The sequence below is a fragment of the Bos javanicus genome, chromosome 2, assembly GCF_032452875.1.
Source record: "Bos javanicus breed banteng chromosome 2, ARS-OSU_banteng_1.0, whole genome shotgun sequence".
NCBI lineage: Eukaryota > Metazoa > Chordata > Mammalia > Artiodactyla > Bovidae > Bos > Bos javanicus.
Window position 1 is genome coordinate 132,153,962 of NC_083869.1, and position 19,478 is coordinate 132,173,439.

Genomic DNA, 19,478 nt, shown 5'->3' on the forward strand with positions numbered 1-19,478 from the left:
GGCGCTGTGCCTGTTTTCGTCACCCATGAACACACAGCTCTGAGCACACTGCCTGGCACGGAGTGGGTGGTGGTGAAAGAATGAACAGCCCCGCCCTGCTTGGCTTCCTCCAGTCTCACTGTCCATCAGAATCCCCAGGGATCTTATTAAAAATATAAATGCTGCGGCTCCAGCCTGAAAAACCCAGTTTAGCAATTCTTGCTTGGGCCTTTGGATCTGTACTTTCAACAAGTTCCCCGGGTGATTCTGACTTCGCTTGGCAGTCCCCTGGGTACCCCCAGAAGCCAACAGTTCAGCCTGTAATGGGTGGCGTGCAGGGCGCTGCTGACCTGCAGAGACTTGCCAGGGTGCCTGCCTGGAACTCACTGCCTCGCACCACAGTCTTCATCTACAGCACTGTGGAGAGGAACCCTCTTGGGAGAGGGTCTTCCAAGGGCCAGCAGTCCTCTCTTCCTTTGGTGATGAAGATCTTAGTTTCCAGACAGAGCCTGGCCAGCGGACCCCCCGAGAACATTGACTTGATCCTTGTTGTATTTCTGGTTTATAAACTACAAACCCCCTGGAAGTCTGCTGAAAATTGGGAGAGTGCATGTGCAAGAGAACAATCAATCAACTAACCAACAATTGGTTAACTCAGAAAAGAGGAACAAGAGAGAAGGGTGAAGACAAGGGGATGTGTGTGTGTGTGTGTGTGAGTTGCTCAGTTGTGTCCAATTCGTTGTGACCCTACAGACTGTAGCCCACCAGGCTCCTCTGTCCATGGGATTCTCCAGGCAAGAATACTGGAGTGGGTTGCCATTTCCTTCTCCAGGGGATCTCCCTGACCCAGGGACTGAACCCAGGTCTCCTGCACTGCAGGCAGACTCTTTACCATCTGAGCTAGGAGGAAGGTGCAATAGGAGAAGAGTTGGAGACAGGTTGAGGATGGAGATGAGAGTGAGGGGAGAGAGGGGGAGGGTCCAGAGAGACCCAGAGAGGGGGAGGGTCCAGACGGGGAGAGGCTGGGGGTGGCGGGTAGAGGACACAGCGGACGGGGATGGGGGTCCTGGGAGGACTGTCTGAGCAGCAGCAGCTCTGGGCCCCTGACAGCCAGGCCGTTATTGGCGGGACTCTGCGGAGGTCGCCAAGCTGAGCGCAGCTCACAGGTGTTGAGGGAGGTTGTGGGAAACCTTCTCCTCACCCCAGCTCGCCCCGCCTGCCTCCTGGGGTTCAGGGCTTCAGCTGCTGCGAAAGGGTCCCTTCCCTTCAGCTTCACAGACCTCAGCCAATTCAGGGTGAATTCTCTGCCTAATTGAGCAGGCTTGGCTGGTCCCAAGGGCTCATCTGGATGCAAGGGCCACCGCTTCCTGGTGTCCATCACTCTTTGGCTTCCCTGGTGGCTCAGACGGTAAAGCGTGTGCCTGCAATGCTGGAGACCTGGGTTTGATCCCTGGGTTGGGAAAATCCCCTGGAGAAGGGAATGGCGCCCCACTCTAATATTCTGGCCTGGAGAATTTAGGGACAGAGGAGCCTGGCAGGCTGCCATCCCTGGGGTCGCAAAGAGTCAGACACGACTGAGCAACCAACAGTGTTAAAAGTGCATGAAACAGGTGAGGCTGGAGGTGACTGGGAAGGGTGCTCACCCCAGGGCCCCCCTTTATTTTATTTAGAACTCAAGACCTGATGTTTGGTGGGCCAGAGGCCCTCTGCGTCAGGACAGACCACTAGGCTATGAGCAGATGGACTGGCAGTCACTGAGGCCAGAGAGAGCCCCCATAGGCGAATGGTGAGGCCTGTCTCCCCAGTTACTAAATGAGGGCGTGGAACCAGAGATCTTACAGCTACTGACATGGAGCACCCACCATGTGTCCAGCTCCTTTTGCACACATTCCAGGGCCCCACCCTGACCTGGCTATACTTACCACCTCAACCAATCCCTGTCTTCACCCACACCAGCCTCATAGACAACAAGCCTGTTGCTTCCTCAGGGCCTTTGCACATGCTGTCCCCTCTGCAGAATGTCTCTGCAGGTCTTGGCATGACGGGCTCCTTCTTGTCATTCGTCCCTTCAGAGAAGCCTTGCATGTCACCCTGACTCAAGCAGCTTCCCAGTCACATGCCATCACGTCAGCCAGCTTCATTCGTCACCACTGTGTTCTCCCCACCCTCTAGCATGTGCTGACCATTAAGGAGGGGACCTTGTTCTTTTTGGACTCCGGGGTATTCCAACCCCACCATGTCTACCTCAGTGCCTGGAGCACATAGACCCTGTGTATCTTCTGAATAAAATGAATGAACGCACGCAGCTCGAGTAGTTGGTATTTGATTTGTGAGATTTTATGTAGGTATCAGGAATACCTACTTTCATCAGCTGTTGCAGGCACGCTAAGTGGACTCACTCGTGTCTGACTTTGTGTGACCCCATGGACTGTTGCCCGCCAGGCTCCTCTGTCCATGGAATTCTCCAGGCAAGAATACTGGAGTGGGTTGCCATGCCCTCCTCCAGGGGATCTTCCCAGCCCAGGGATTGGACCCGCATCTCTTATGCCTTTCGCATTGGTAGGTGGGTTCTTTACCGAAGCGAGATGTTATTGTTAGCGGTCTACACCTGAGGACACAGGTTCTGAGTGGTGAGGTCCCACAGCTGAGGCCCGGACCCAGGATTCTGCCTCTAAAGCTCTTAGTCTTTCCTCATCCAAGGCCCTCTTTTGCTGAGCCAGAAGGCGACACCAGCAGTGGGAGGTGGGGGTTATGATTTGTGTTGAGAAGTGGGGAGGTGGTGGCTCAGGCTTAAGTCGGGGCCTCCTGGCCGGTGGCAGTCAGCACCTCCAGGCCTTTTGTGGAGTGAGCTTCCACCTGTTCCCTGTTGTTCAGTCTCGAAGTTGTGTCCCATTCTTTGCGACCCCATGGACTGCAACACACCAGACTCCCTGTCTTTCATTCTCTCCTGGAGTTGGTGCAAATTCATGTCCATTAAATTGATGATGCCATCCAACCATCTCATCCTCTGTCATCCCCTTCTTCTCCTGCCTTCAATCTTTCCCAGCATCAGAGTCTTTTCCAATGACTCAGCTCTTCACATCTGGTGGCCAAAGTATTGGAGCTTCAGCTTCAGCATATTCAGGGTTGAATCCTTTAGGATGGACTGCTTTGACCTCTTTGCTTTCCAAGGGACTCTCAAGAGTATTCCCCAACACCACAGTCTGAAAGCATCAATTCTTCAGTGCTCAGCCTTCTTTATGGCCTGTTCCTAGTTCTCACCTTTGGCAACTCTGTGATTCCGGGAGGCTCAGGGCAGGGTTGAGGGGAAGCAGCTGCTGCCTCCTCCTGCCCCTCACTCCTGGAAGTGCCAGGGAGGATGCCCAGCCTGAAGGGGGTGAAAGTGCTTAGGATAGGGCACTGCCCTTCAAAGCCATTTGGGCTTACCGTCCAGCCAGACCCTGCTCCATGTTCCAAATGGGGAGATCTGCTTTCTCCCCAGTGGTTGAAGGTGGCAGGAGGGCTCCTGCCTGCAGGGCACAGGCTCCTTACCTCTGTGGACAGCAGAAAAGTACCATGTGTGCCCCAAGGCTGCAGAAGCGGGCTTCACCAGTCACCCGATGGCTGTCACTGGCACCTTTGAGAACTACTGAGCTGAGGTTTATCATGGTCAAGAGGCACGGTCATGGCCTTCTGAACCACCCAGGTCTGAATTCAAGTCCCAGCTCTACCATTCACTGGCTGTGTGATGTTAAGCAAGTCCCACGACTCTCTGAGCCTCAGTTTCCCCATTGCACAAGGGGCAGTGCTTACCGACATGCCCAGCCAGCAGGAAGTAACTCGAGCGGCATCATTTCCTCGCCATGAGGCCACACTCTCACGTCCGGCCATGCCCGGGCAGTTCCTCCTCTACGCCTTTGCACAGGCTGTTCTCTGCCCGGATGCCTTGCCCTGGCTTGCCCGCTGGCAGAGGCCTCATGGCTCTCCACGACGGGCACCTCCTCAGGGAAGCCTTCCCAGATACATTGGTCCAGGCTTTTCTGCTGCCGCCCTCCCCGGTGCTCTGGAGTGGTGGGGTTGTTGGGCTCCGTGTCCTTCAGGACCTGGGCTCTGTTTGGTTGATCTGTGTCCCCAGCGCCCAGCAACAGGACTCAGCACGGAGCAGGAGCAGAAGGAATGTCCTTTTAACAGACAGAGGGAAGAGGAATGAAAGTAGGGATGAGTCCAGGGAGCCCTGCTCAATGTGATGTGGCAGCCTGGATGGGAGGGGAGTTTAGGGAGAGTGGGCACACGTGTATGTGCGGCTGAGTCCCTTTGCTGTCCACCTGAAACCATCACAACATAATCAGCTATGCTCCAATATAAAATAAAAAGTTTAAAAAAAAATAAAAATAGGAATGAGTGAATGAGCAAAAGAAGGGATGAAGGAAAGAAAGAAGGAGGAAAAGAGGGAAGGGGAAGGGAAGGAAAAGGAGAAGGAAAGATGGGAGGGAAGAAAACAGAAGGAGAAAAGAAGGAGTGAAAGGGGGGAAAGGCAGGTGGGGAGGATGGGTTTCAGGCTCATGTCCTGCGGGGACCCCTTCTTCCCCACCCCGCAGCGCCGACACGTCTCCCCAGCCTGCTCCTGTCTGCCATCAGCAGAGATTTTCAGTCGCCTCCGGCTCCCACAAAATATTCACTGTTCTCTTGCCTGCTCTGCTCTGTCTCTCCCTGCCTCATAGGTGCCAAAAAGCGGTGGAATTATCAGAGGTAAAACACGTCTGTCACCAGGCATGGTGGGTGGGGTGCTGCTCCCAGCTGGTTCATCGGAAGATGCTTATCTGCCCCGGCTCGGGGTGACTCAGGCCCGACTGCGTCTTCCCCAGAGGCCCCGGAGAAAGCGCCAAAGGCTATGAGAAGAGTCCCCAGGGCTGGAGAATTTCTCTGGAGCAGCTGGGTTGGGGAATCCTTGGCCAGGCGGCAGACCCCAGCCCACCAGGCTGGAGACGGCTGGGGAGTGGTCTGGCGGGCAGCAGGAGGCTGGGGGAGTGTTGGACTCAGCTGGGCATCCTGGAGGAACCCTTAGAGCAGCTCCTTGAGCAGGATCTGGGGTGGCTGGCATCTTGGAATGGCCTTGAGCCAGGGGGCAGGGGCAGAATCTCCAAATGGGGCCAGAGATGGAGCCAGGAGAGCATGAGCAAATCCAGACAGCAGCCTGAGCGGCAGAGGCCAAGATTCAGAACGGCCGCGAGGCCTCAGCCAGCCTGGGTCTGGGGCGACGGCCACACGGCACCCAGCTATTTTCCTGTGCACTCACTGCGTGTCCAGTCCCGCGCTAGGTGCCCTAGGGGGTGCTGTCTCATCCCAGCTTCACGCTGGGTGTCATCCCTGTGCATAGAGGTCAAGGAAGTCACGGCTGGAGGGTGTCAGAGTTAGGGTGTGAACCAAGAGCTGTCAAACCCTGTTGTCTCTCGGTCAAGGCCCATTTAAACATGATTTATGAATCTTTCTAGAACATAATAATGCATGCTAGCTGTAGAGATTTGGAAAGTAGAGTTCAAGAAATAAAATTTACCCTAAACCAATTTTTTTTTTCTATGCCCTTAAAAAAAATCATACAACACACTCTGCTGGCATCGTATTTTTTCTGCTTAACATTAGAGAGAAAGCAATTTCCTGTGAGTGAAAACTCTCAGTAAGGGTAATTGCCAATGATAGTCACAATATTCCGGTTGGGGATACGTACCCTAATTTTCTTCACCATTCCCTTCTGCTGTCGTGCGTTAGTTGCTCAGTCATGTCTGACTCTTTGCAACCCCATGGACTGTAGCCCGCCAGGCTCCTCTGTCCATGGAATTCTCCAGGCCAGAATACGGGAGTGGGTTGCCATGCCTTCCTCCAGGGGATCTTCCCAACTCAGAGATTGAACCCACGTCTCCTGCATTGCAGGCAGATTCTTTACCATCTAAGCCTCCAGGGAAGTTATTCTCTTACATTTGGACATTTGAATAGACTCTAAGTTTTCTCTGTAGCAAGCATCAGAGTGATGCATTTCTTTGTGTTCAAGCTTTTTTTCCCTATACTTTAAGTGATTTTCTGAGCATAGATTTCTGGAAGAGGGGTTACTGACTCAAAGGATGGACTGCTTTTAGGGCTGGGTTGATGGGAAGAGGACCAAAGCTTCCTAGCACCAGCAGGGAGGTAGTTGTTTTCTGAGAGAGACCAACTCATGAGGGTCATTGGCTTCCTTTGGACTAATACTATCCTGATCTCGAGTTGAGGAAATTAGAATAGAAACAGGGCTTTAAAATTATTATTATTTTTTGGCCACACTTTGGGGCAGTTGGGACCATAGTTCACAACCAGGGATGAAACCTGTGTCCCCTGCATTGAAAGGCAGAATATTAACCCCTGGGTCACCTGGGGAATCCCCAAATCAGAGCTTTTGATAATATACTTTGGATTGTTTTTTCACCCTCTCCTGGGAACTGGTCATGCAGTCACTTAGCTATAGGAGGCAGCCAGCAGTTTTATCCAGCTTGGGGATCATCTCACCCAACCCTCCCCACATGCACACAGATAGGCATTTGACAGGTGGGCATCCGAGTCCCGGCCAGGACAGGGAACTCGTCAGAGTCACTTTGCTTGGTGATGACTTTGCTCCTGCCAGAGGTGGGCTTCCTGACTCCCAGTCCATGGCTCTTTCCGCAACGTTAGCTGCTTCTCATCTTAAATTCCAGGTCATATAATTCTATAAGCTGAGCATAGTGAGCACCAATTGCTGGTACCATGGTTACCATGGCAACATTGGCCCTGAATTTCCTCCCAGAGGTGCCCCGGGCTGCGAGAGGCCTAAGACTGGGTGGGGGCCTGACCTGGACGGGGCTGGAGTCCACCCCATGCCCTCGAGGATGCTCCAGGGCTGGGCCCTGAGCAGGGACTGTCACCAATAATGCTCCAATTTGGTGCTGATGCTCCGGGTGAGAAGAGAAACAGGATCCGTGTTTTGGGTTTTTTTTTAAGATCGGAAAATGAGCAGCACAGCTGAGTCCTGGAGCCAGCTGAGCCACCTTAGCAGGGAAGAGCTGCTGGACAGAAAGCATGCCAGGCCCTTTTGAAGTTCCAGGGGGACAGCGAGGGAGCGGCGGTTCCTGGTGGTGGTGGGTGACAGGCAGGCTGGTTTGCTCTGGGGAAACTGTGCAGAAAGTGCCTGGAGAGAGGACTGGGCCCAGAATGGGGCTGTGGGAATGGAGGGGTTCCCAAGACACAGTGCTGAGGTCCGCAGGCTGGGCTAGCCCCAGATCCTGCTTCCCAGGTGCCCGGAAAGGGGGGCTCACCTGGGCTGTGGAGAAGGGAGGTGCTCTCACGGGAGAGCATGGGGGAGAGTGACGGCCTTGGAGGGAGTGGTGGGGGGATACCGCACTGGAGCCGAGGGGAGGGGGTCTTTTTCTGCTCCCCTCTTTTCGCCCTTCCATCTCCCTCTAGTCCTCAGTGTGCTTTCTTCCTTCTCTCTCACCCCCGTTCTGTCTCTACTTTCCCCCTCTTTCCTTCTCCTTCACTTCCTCTCTTCTCTTTTCCTTTTTCCTCCAGCCACTCTCCCCATCTCTCCTTTCCCCTACCACTGTTTGCTCAGGCAATCAAAACGTCAGCCCAAAGCCAGCAAAATTGAAAAGGAAACTCTATTGCTAAAATTTTCCAAAGCTAATAGACACGTGCTTCCCAAACTGTGGCCTGTGAACTCCAGGTCCTCAAGATGGGAGATGCTGTTCAGAGATGTGGTTAAAGCACCGGCACTGGGGCCTGTCTGCCTCGGTGCCAACCCCTGCTTGGCAGCACACGAGCCAGGACCTTGGATAAGTATTTGATCCCTTTGTGCCTGGGTTTCCCTTTCTGGAAAATGGTAACAACAATAACATCTGCTCAATAGGTTGTTGTGAAGAATAAATGCCTTAGAATGCAAAGGTCTTAGAGCAGTGCCTAGCACATAATAAGTGCTGAATGACTCTTAGCTATTCCTATAGGCATTCCATGAGAGAAAGCCTGAGAAACACTGAGCTCCTCTGTAATAACCCATCATCTTGGAAGTCATCAACACACAACAGCACAGGAGAGGCCCCAGGAGCCCTACAGCAAAAAGATCTGGTGGCCTTTGCTTACCTTTGGACTTCTCAGAGTACTCCCCCTTCCTTTTTCGTAAGCACAGAACACCTGTCTCTTAGAACACACCCACTTTTGAAGGTCATAGTCTGAGACATACTAATTTGAGATTAGTCACTGTTTTGAGACCATGGTGTCTGAGGTAGAGGGAGAAAGCACTATCTGAGTCATCCGAGAGATCTGAGGTCACCCCCAGCTTTACCCTGCCAGCCACAGGGCTCAATAAATGTCACAGTGAGGCTCAGAGAGGACAAGTGGGCTGCCCAAGGCCATACAGTTGGCTGGAGGGAGACCCGAGGCTCACACGCAGGACTCCCAGCCCAGGACTCCTCCACTTCTCCCCTCCCTTCTTCCTGACTGTCAAGCAGAAGCGTGAGATCCTTTCTAGGGGGAAGAGTGAGTGTCCCTCATCTCTGAGACTGACGTGGTCCCCTCTGCCCCACTTCCATTCTTTTTTCATGCTCTGCAAGTGGCCATAAAGAATACATGCTTTCCTCCCCCCGCCAAGGGAGAGGGAGGAGGTGAGAAATTCCCACTCTTCTCCCTGCTACCAAAGAAAGTATAAGAGCTAAACTTACCGCCACCCCGCCCACCCCCTACAGGCAGGGTGACCGGGAACTTCTGGGAGAGCCAATGCATGTGTCACTGTCCCTGGTGCTGAAATACGGCTGGCACCTGGGTAGGGGTCCTCAACTCCAGACCTGGCTGGAGAATGGCTGTTGCAAAATCTCCTGGGGAGAATCCATCATTATTGTGATTCCCAGGCCTTGCCTCTCAGTCACTGAATCAGAATGTCCCGGGGTCAGTGCTCAGCTTCTGTACATTTGAGAATCTTCCATGAGTGTGGTTTCGTACCCCACTTCTTTGGGGAATGTTTGCGTATCCCAATCCTAGCCCACCTCTCCCATGGATCATTGCTTTTCAGTTATATTATCTTCCGATTTTTCTTAATAAATTTGTAATTTTAATGCTCTCAGAGAAAAGCAAATCGTTTTTATATGTTTCATATTAATAGAGCAGATTTTATGGGTATTGGCCATTCAATTACTTTTATAGCAGTGGCAACCATTTTCTACTCTGGGAGTTTGAGGGTGCACACTTCTTCCAGATCCAATACTTGCAGTCCTCTGAACTCCACTCCACTCTTTCCCTCTGCCTCCAGGCCTGGAGATTCAGGGAGCTGGAGTGGCTTTAATTATGTTCGTGTGCTCTCCATCCTCACACTGAACTGCTCCAGGCAGAGATGAGATGCCTTTATTGTGGTATTTACTCTTCTAGATACTTCTCTTTCCCTGTGAGACCCTGAAGAGAAAATTGTCGGTGGAGGAATAGTCACAATGGACATTCTACCAAAACGGATGCCAGCAGGATGGGGCCAGAGAGCTTCACTAGCCTCTGACTGCCCCCTTGGGGAGGAGGGTGGGTTGGACCCTTGTAAGCTGCATTACCCTCTTATTTGATTTCCAGATTCCAGAGCAGCTGGCTTTGAGGTTGTCAGGAGGTACAGAATAGTGATTGCAAGCACAGGCTTTGGTGTCACGTCCAGATTCAAAAGCTGGTTCTGCTTCTTGCTAGCTGTGCCATCTTGGACAAGCTGCTCCTACTTCCTGACCCTCATTTGCCTGGTGTGTGAAATATGGACAGTGCTATCCATGCCTCGACAGGGCTGATGGAGAGATCGCATGAGAAAATGGACATCAAAGTGTCATCCTGTAAGTCACCATGGAAAGTCAGAGTTTCAGTCACTCAGTCGTGTCCAACTTTTTGTGACCCTATGGGCTATAGCCCACCAGGCTCCTCTTTCCATGAATTTCTCCAGGCAAGAATACTGGAGTGAGTTGTTATTCCCTTCTTCAGGGGGTCTTCCTGACCTGAGAATTGAACCTGTATCTCCTGCATTGCAGGCAGATTCTTTACCATCTGAGCCCCCAGGGAAGCCCCCCATAAGTTATTATAATCATACAGAGGAATCTGAACCCAGATGATGGCTGCAAACTTAAGCGGGGCATTTATTTGCATTTTATTATGATATTCTTCATGTCTTGCTAACTTCCATTTCTCTCCCCTTTCTCTGGAGACAAAAGTCTCAAGATGAAGTTGAAGGTAGATGTTTGGGGTAGTGGAAGGGCAAGGTTGTGTGTCCAGAGCAGTGTTGCTCATTGTCCCTTCTCAGGCATCTTCTTGAGTTGCCTCCAAAGGGTAATTCAACCCAGAGGAGGAAAGGGAACTGTCCCAGGTATTGGAGGAAGTCGCTGAGTCTTCCCAGGCACCTGGTGTGGAAGCCTTGTGCAAGTGGGGGCCTGGAGCTGCTCAGGTCTTAGGGTTGACCTGGAGGAGCAGAATCAAATCAGCAGTGGGGGGCCCATCCCCACATTGTGCACGTGGCAAAATGACCTGACCCACACAGGCCAGCTGACCTGTCCCAGGCCTCAGTCAGTGGGCAGCAGAACCAGTGGAAAGAATCAAGTTTCCTTTCAGTGTGCCACACGGCCTCCTGGGCACAGTGCCACGAGTCCAGCCACTGCTTCAGTCCAGAGTGAAAAAAGGAAAGATTTGAAGGGCTGTGGGTTAGCTTCTGGGAAGATGGGTTGGTTCTGTGTTGTTCCCGGGGGGAGCAGTAAAAGTTAGGTGTTAGGAACATAGATTTTGGCATCAGACAGGCTGAAATACGAGTTCTGACTCTGCTATTCACCGTTGCTAAGAGCTTGGCCTCCAAGAGGCTGGATTTCTTCACCTGCACAGTGGGGCTAATAGGGAACGCTGCCTCAGTGATGTTGTGAGTCAATTAGCTAGGAGCGATATGGACTTCGCTCCTTTTGCAATTAGTTCTTCTGTTCTTTGTCTCTGCACACGCTAAGATGTTGAATGAGAAAGTGAAGAGCCAGGAACAGCCAAAACTGTATGCAAAATGAAGGTGCAGGCCTCCAGTGAAGAAGCTACCTGTGAGACAGTGGGCTCCCCATCACCAGAGGGGAGCAAGCTCCTGCGGTGGGTGCCCCCAAGAGGATTCAGGCATCTGCTGGAGAAACGGACCAGCGCCTCTGTGGTACCATGATGCCCACTCTCCCCCTTCCCACGTCTCTGGCTCCAGCTCACCGGGGGCCTCTGTTTTCCAAAGCAGCAAGCAGCCTGCATGGTAATTACTTTTGGACTTATTAAGCATAATTATCCCCTAATCGCATACAACCAGTAATTACTGTGGCTGTTACCAGGGGCCTACCCATGCAGTACCGCCCGAAACCCTGGGGTCCAACACCCAGCTGGGGCTTGAGGTGGGGCTGGTGCTGCCTGCCACGGGGCTGGGGGCTCAGCAGAGATGGGGCCGCCGTGTCCCCCACCGGTGCTTCTCCAGCCAAAGATCAGGCTGGTGAGGAAGCCGCTCAGATGTAGCAGCCCCAGGGCTTTCCGTCCAAGTGTCTCCCCAGGCTGCTGTGCCTGCCCAGGCCACCCGGCCTTCACAGGCACCGCTCCCTCCTCCCGGGACTGTCTCTCCTCTTTTATTCCCCTTCCTTCCCTCCCACCAACTCTACACGGTTCTTGCTTTCCTTCAAATACTTTTGAGTCTCTTTTAGGTACCTGGCCCTTTGCAAGATACTGGAGACATAGCAGTGGGGGAGGGGAAAGGGCCGAATCCATGCTTTCGTGAAGCTGACTTTCTACCTGGGAGAGAGAGAGAGAGGCCAAGAACAAGATAATTCAGTTACATGGCACATTAGAAGGGGCTGAGTGCTCTGGAGGAATCAAGCAGAGTGTTGAGGACGGGGAGCTGTTCTTTGTGGTGGGGGAGAGAGAAATTCACAGTTCTAATGGAATGGCTGGCCTCATGCAGAATGGGAGATTTGAACAAAGCCTTGAAGACCTGCAGGTGATGGCTAATCTCTGATGGTGTGTGGGGAAAGAATTTTCCAGGACGAGGGAAGAAGTAGTGCAAAGATCCTAAGGTAGGAACAAGTTTGGTGTGTCCCAGATACAGAGAGGAGGCCGCCGGGCTGCTAGTGCAGAGGGAGTGAGTGGGGAGAAGTCAGGGAGGAGGTCAGTGCCAGGATGGGGAGTTGGAGGGTTCGAGGTGCTTAGGCCTGGTGTGCCCATGTTAAGGATGTTGACTTTTCCTCCGAATGAAACATTCAAGCAGAGGAGGGGCTTAATTTGACACACACACTCATATACATTTTTTAAATTTTTATTAATTTTTTGATAGCAGCCATTCTGACCGGCGTGAGATGGTACCTCATTGTGGTTTTGATTTGTATTTCTCTAATGAGTGATGTTGAGCATCTTTTCATGTATTTGTTAGCCATATGTATGTCTTCTTTGGAGAAATGTCTGTGTAGTTCTTTGGAGGGTGGGATGATCTGAGAGAATAGCATTGAAACATGTATATTACCATATGTGAAATAGATCACCAGTCCAAGTTCGATGCATGAATCAGGGCACTCAAAGCCGGTACCTTGGGACGACCCTGAGGAGTGGGATGGGGAGGGAGGTGGGAGGGGGTTCAGGATGGGGGACACAGGTACACCCATGGCTGATTCATGTCAATGTATGGCAAAAACCACCAAAATATTATAAAGTAGTTAGCCTCCAATTAAAATAAATTAATAAAAAATTTATTTATTTGGCTGCACTGGGTCTTCGCTGTGGCACGTGAGATCTTTAATTGTGGCAAGCGAACTCTCATTGCAGCTTGTGGAATCTAGCTCCCTGACCAGAGACCTAACCTGGACCCCTGCACTGGGAGTGTGGAATCTTAGCCATTGGACCACTAAGTAAATCCTGTATGTTTATTTTTAAATCTCCATTCTGTCTGCAGAGAGGCTGTTGGGGTTGAGGGAGCCCCACAAGGAGAGATTGTTACAGCAATTGGGTGAGAAACGTTGGGAGTTTGGGCTACAGGGCACCGGGAGCTGGGCGGTGTGGAAAGATTTCAGAACCCTTTTCAAGGTAGAGAGGACAGGATTCCCTGATGGGCTAGATCGGAGGTGGGAGGGAGAGGCAGCCAGAATGACTGCAAGGTTTTTGTCCCAACAACAGGGAAAGAGGGAGCTGCCCCCACCCACCTGGGGAGAATTTGAGGGCAAAGGGGAGGGAGGGCAGTTTGCCGGACCGGCCATGTGAAGGTCTGGACATCTAAGAGGCAGGTGAGCCAGGGGCTCGGAGGAGACAGGTCTGGCTGGAGTGTGTCCGTGGGAGGCCTTCACCCACGATGGCAGTTAGCGAGCAAGTGAGGAAGGGTAAGAGGCCCTGGAATTGAGCGCTGGGGGGCCCCAAGGTTGAGCCGTTTGCGGCCAGCAGAGGACTGAGGAGGAGCCATCAGAGGGAGGAGGAGAATCCAAGGGGAGAAGGCGCTCACCTTTCTATCCTGGGGCGCTCGACCCTGCCTGTGACTTCTGTCCTCACTGCCCTTTGCCTGGTTTATGTCCTTTCTCTCTCCCCGCCCTGCTCAGCCTCTGGGGCGCGGGCGTCCCCTCGCAGCCGCCGGCACGTGCCAATCTCCCCGCGTCTTGTCTGGGAACCGCTCGTGGGCCCCCGCGCCGCGCCTCCTGCCCGCGTAATGCGCTCTAATATTTATTTACATGCCTTTCAGACTATTATTTATTAAGGTATCGCTGCCAACTGTGCGCGGGCTAATTGCTCTTAATGTGCCCCCTCCTGGTTCCCACGGCGACGCCTTTGTGGCGGCGGCGGAGTCAGCGCCGCAGCAGCCGGGAAACCGAGGACCGGCGCGCGGAGGGGGCGGCGGGTGGGCCCCGCGCGGGCGCGGGCGAGGCGCAGAGGGTGCTTAGGGTGCGCGCGTTTGAAGGGCTGGGGACCTGGGGAGCGCGGGGTGGGGGTCCCCGAGCCAGAGCGAGAGAGGCCTGCCTGAGCGCAGTTTGGAGTCTTGGGATGCGGTGGGGGTTGCGTGGGACCCAGATGGGGGTTCTTGGAGCAGGTGGGGGATCACGGGATGGAGGCACGGTGCAGAGGGCCCCAGCTGGGGGGTCTTGGAGCAGGTGGGTACTCTGAGCACGAGGCTGGACGGGACTAAGGTTTGGACGGGCGGCGCTTGGACCTTGGAGGCTCACCTGGCTGTGGGCTGACTGACAGACGGCGGGGGCCGCGGGGGCGGCATCGCCTCCCCGCGCCCCACCCGCGTAGGCGGCCGCCTCGCCTCGCCTGGTTCTCCCGACGTCAGCAGCAGCCGCCGAAGCCGGAGGGAGCGGTTTAATTGGCAGGATTTTGGGTTAAGGACAGATGTGGCTTCCCTGGGTCTGGAGGCTGGGCGCGCGGGGGCGGGGGCGGGCGCTGGTCGGAGTGGGGAAGGGGAGCGGGCGGAACGGACTGGGAGAGACCCCGGCTGGGCGCCCCTGGAGAGAGGAGATAAGACAAGGGGAGGCGACGACTGGGAGACAGAGGCAGAGGAAGGGGACAGAAGATACAGCTGGGCCCAAACTGGCGAGCTGGAGGCTGGAGAGGCAGCCAGGAGAGGGGGCTGCCGGCGGCCGGCTTCGGCCCGGGACCACCCCCTCCCTGATCAGCCCAGCCCCACCCCAGGCAGCAGACTTAATGCGGAGGCCAGCTACTTTGAGGACCTTTATTCGTTTAATTTTATTACCGGTACTGTGGGTACTGTGCTTAATCGGGCTTCCCTGGTAGCTTAGCTGGTAAAGAATCTACTTGCAAGGCAGGAGACCTCCGGGTGGATTCCTGGGTCGGGAAGATCCCCTGCAGAAGGGATAGGCTACCCACTCCAGTATTCATGGGCTTCCCTGGTGGCTCAGACAGTGAAGAATCCACCTACAATGCCAGAGACCTGGGTTCGATCTCTGGGTTGGGAAGATCCCCTGAAGGAGGGAGTGGCAACCCACTCCAGTATGGGTGCCTGGAGAATTCCATGGACAGAGGAGCCCGGCAGGCTACAGTCCATGGGGGTGGTAATATGGTGTTTGCCAACTCTCAGGCCTGGTTGGTGTCACCCTGAAACTGTGTCTGCTGGATGGGAACTGCAGTTTAATAAAGCCCAGGATACTGTGCCCCACCCCCACCCCACCCCAAAGACTGATTTAAAGGGGCGGTGCAGGGATCTCGGGTCCCTCTTCTGAGCTGCAGCGAGCCAAGTGCATTTCCCTCTGTGAACACCGCGCAGGTAGGCGGGATGGTTTTCCAGAAGTACACACAACGTCTCTGAGAGGTGATGTGACTCCCACAGCTAGTGACAGGCAGAGGCTGGATGGAGCGGCCAGCCCAGAAGCTCACGTTTTTTTCCACTACCCAGGGCCAAACCTCTGATTGATGGTGGCTGTAATTTCATCAGGCTTCTGGCCTTGAGGGATGTTGGGGTGGCCGCAGAGCCTTCTGGAACCGAAGCTGGTCGATCTGCCTGGTTGGTGGTTGCGGGAGGCTCCGGGGGGTGCTGTGTACACTGGACATTCCCCAGGTCCCCAGAGCGCGTTTCTCCACGCCTGGACCAGACACGGCCATGCTGGGTGCTGCTGCCCGAATGCTGGGGGCCTTGTGGTCCATGGGGAGGAATCCTCATCCCCAGGAGAGCTGACCCAACCTCACGGGGGCTGAGAGTCCAGGGCGGGGCGGAGGGGGGCGGAATATCCGTACCATCCTTTCATCCTGGAAAGTTCTGGAGTCTGGGATCAGGATGTTACACTAAGGCCTCAGAGGTGAAGGGAACCTTGGAGCATATCCAGTTCTCTGGCACTGAATGATTGCTGGGAGGTGCAGATGGCCCTGGGGCTTCCCCAGTGACTCAGCGGTTAAAAAATCCACCCGCAGTGCAGGAGATGTAAGAGATGGGAGTTCGATCCCTGGTTTGGGAAGATCCCCTGGAGGAGGGCATGGCAACCTACTCTAGCATTCTTGCCTGTGGAGCCTGGCGGGCTATAGTCCATGGGGTCACAGAGGGTCTGACACAACTGAGCTCACACGTGGATGGCCCCTCCCCCATCTTATTTCAGCCTCGGGGATCTGGGTTTTACTACAGAATGGGGCAGGCCGCAAGATTTCTTTCCTGTATTTCCCAGTCTTCTTTCCAGCCCTTGCTCCCCTTCACCCAGTCCTCTCGGCTGCCTAGGACCCATCCTCACTGGCCTAGGTTTCTAGCTTGCAGGTACTGCCCCTCTGAAATCACCTGTCTCTAGCTCTGACCTACACATACATGTTTTCCCACACCCAACAGGGGCAGATTTTGCAGGATCTGAGTGACTTTGGTCCAGGCTCTGTCCCTCTCTGGGCCTCAGTGTGTCCGTCTGTAAAGTGGGGGTGCTGTGGACATTTGGGGGTTCGTAAGCACCCTTTGCAGCTCTTCCTTCTCAGGACTGACCACCGGAGGAGCAGCTGGGATCTGGGTCCCAGGCCCGGGCCCATCTGCTGCTTCCCGTCCTGGGGTGTAGACAGTGGAGAAAAAATAAGGGCCTCTGAGCCCCAGGAAGCAGCATGAAGAGCAGGGAGAGGCAGGAGCTGTTACCCATCCTGCTCTTGTGTCTTGAGCTTCCTGGCTCCTGGCTGCCTCCTGGGAACAGACAACAAGAGCTGGGCTATGGTGGCCTTCTAGGGATGGTGTGGGCAAGAGAGGACTCAGTGGTCAAAGGGGTAGTGAGCCTGCAGTCCCGGGACCTGAACTCGGAAGGGCAGTTCTTCATCTAATGCGGAGGAAGTGAAGCACTCTCAAACACTTCCCTCTCCTACTTGGCTGGGTTAGCCTGGCCTTGGGGTAGCCAGCACTCAGTAGACATGGCGGAGTGAATGAATGAATGAGTGTCTTAGAGTAAAGAGACCTGGCCCTAGAGTTGGGCAGACTTGGGTTTGGTCCAGAAACTGGTGGGTGACCTTGAGCAGATTCCTTCGTGTTTCTGAGCCTCGGTTTCCTTATCTATAACATGGAAATGGTACTTCCTAGGGTTGTGAGGAGCCAAAAAGATGAGTCAATGGGAAGGTCTTAGAATCAGGTCTTAGAATCCTTCTGACATTTAGGATTCCCCAAATCAGACCTTCTATTTATTTTCACTAAAGAGAGAATGACTGGGTTGCCCTCTAACCTTGCACTTCAGTCTGCAGTTACTGAGCCTGTAAGATGTTCCAGGCACTGCAGAGGATCTAGGCGTGGCTGAGGCCCCATCTCTGCTCTCAGATTGCTTATAGTCTGCGAAAGGAGACATCTGAACATGCAGTCTGGAAATATCCCCTGAGAAGTGCACATAATAGCTGCTACCTGGAGTCCAGAGGGCTGTGGGAGAGAGAGGCTGAGTCTGCTCTGGGGTGGGGGAGTGCAGGTCAGGGAAGGCTTCCTGGAGGAGCTGTGCTCCGCACTGAGCTCAGAAGAACTTTGCTTTTGGTAAACCTCCATCATAGGCAGAGAAAACGTGGTGGACATGAATGGCTTGCTTGGGGGACACTCAGAATCCAGCCTTCGCTCTTATGCCACTTTCCCAGGAGGACTTCTCTAATTGCGCTTGAATACACAGCACCCTCCCTTCCCTGTTATTCCCTTCCCCCATACAGCTTCATTTTTCTGCCTTACCTTTTGCTCCAGCCTATATTTATTTGATTTTGTGTTTCTTGTGTCTCTTGGCACTAGGACATCAACCCCATGAGCACAGTGCTATGGATTTAATTGAGTCTCCTCCCACCAAAAACATTTTCAGATATTGAATTCCTAACCCCTACTACCTAAAAAATGTGACCATATTTGGAGACGGGCTCTTTACAGAGGTAATCAGGTTAACATGATGTCATCGTGGTGGGCCCTGATCCGGTATGATGGGTGTCCTTATTCAAAGGGGAAATTTGGAGGCAGGCACGTACACAGGGAGGATGCCGTTTGAGGATGGGGGTCATGCTGCCCCAAGCCGAGGAACCACCAGATGCCGGGAGAGGGGCCTGGAAGAGATCCTTCCCTCAGCTCTGAGAAGGAGTCAGTGCTGCAGACACCTTGATGTTGGACTTATAGCCTGCGGAGCTGTGGGACAACACTTTTCTGTTATTTAAGCTCCTTGTCTGTACTGCCTTTAGGACAGCCTGAGTTCTTCCCCGACTGTATCCCCAGTCTAGAGTGCTGCTGTTCAGTTGCTCGTTTGTGTCTGACTCTGCAACCCCGTGAACTGCAGCACGCCAGGCCTCCCTGTCCATCACCATCTCCTGGAGCTTACCCAAACTCATGTCCGTTGAGTCGGTGATGCCATCCAACCATCTCATCCTCTGTCGTCCCTTTCTCCTCCTGCCCTCAATCTTTCCCAGCATCAGGGTCTTTTCCAATGAGTCTGCTCTTCACATTGGGGGCTTCCCTAGTGGCTCAGATGGTAGAGAGTCTGCCTGAAGTGTGGGAGACCTGGGTTCGATCCCTGGGTCGGAAAGATCCCCTGGAGAAGGAAATGGCAACTCATTCCAGTATTCTTGCCTGGAAAATCCCATGAATGGTGGAGCCTGGCAGGCTACAGTCCATGGGGTCGCAAAGAGTCTGACATGACTGAGCGACTTCACTTTCTCCACATCAGGTGGCCAAAGTATTGGTTTTCCAGTTTCAGCCTCAGTCCTCCCAGTGAAATTTGGGATTGATTTCCTTTAGGATTGACTGGTTGATCTCTTTGCAGTCCAAGAGTCTCAAGAGTCTTCTCCAGCACCACAGCTCAAAAGCACCAGTTCTAGTCCAGAATGGGCTCAGCATTTAGTAACACAGTTGCTTGTGGCTCTCGAATGAACGAACCTTGCTGGTGACATGCAGTGAGGAGGACCAGGTCCTGGATGACCATGTAGCTGGAGGAGAGGACCTTCAGGACAGGACAGAGGTGCGGGGCAGACCAGGGGCTGGTGGCTCCATCCCTTACAAAGCCCGTCTGCCCGCCTTCTGTTCTGCTTTCCAAAGAGGTGAGCTCTTACCGATCAGATTCCATCTGTCTCTTGCCCAGTGTGCCAAGCTCATGGGACTTGAGGGCAGCTCGGATGCCCCCACCTTGGGGGCGTGGGGGAAGAGAACTGGCCCCGGTCTGCTCACCGTCTGTGAACAGAGTCCCGAAACAGGGGCCATGGGCTACACAGGAGTTGCCTCAGAGAGTGCACCATCCAAGGGCGGAGACAGAGCCCTGTTTGGGAAACACCCTGGTCTGATGGAGGAAATGAGATCTGTGCCCTTGGAGAGCCTCCCACCTGATGTGGGTGCACAGCCCCTGCCCCGGGGGAAGAGATTTTCAAGGACGATGGGGGAGACATACACGCATAGGTGCACTAATAAAGTAGCCCATTAGAAGCTGCTCCTGGGAGGCCTGGAAAGGTGTCCTGAAGGAAATGGGTTTGCACAGAGTTGGGGTGGGCAGGAGGGGGTTCTCCGTGGTGGGGAGGGGGAGGCGTGGGCAGGGCAGGGAGGGACCAGGTTGTCACCTCTCCTTTGCAGTCCCAGGTGA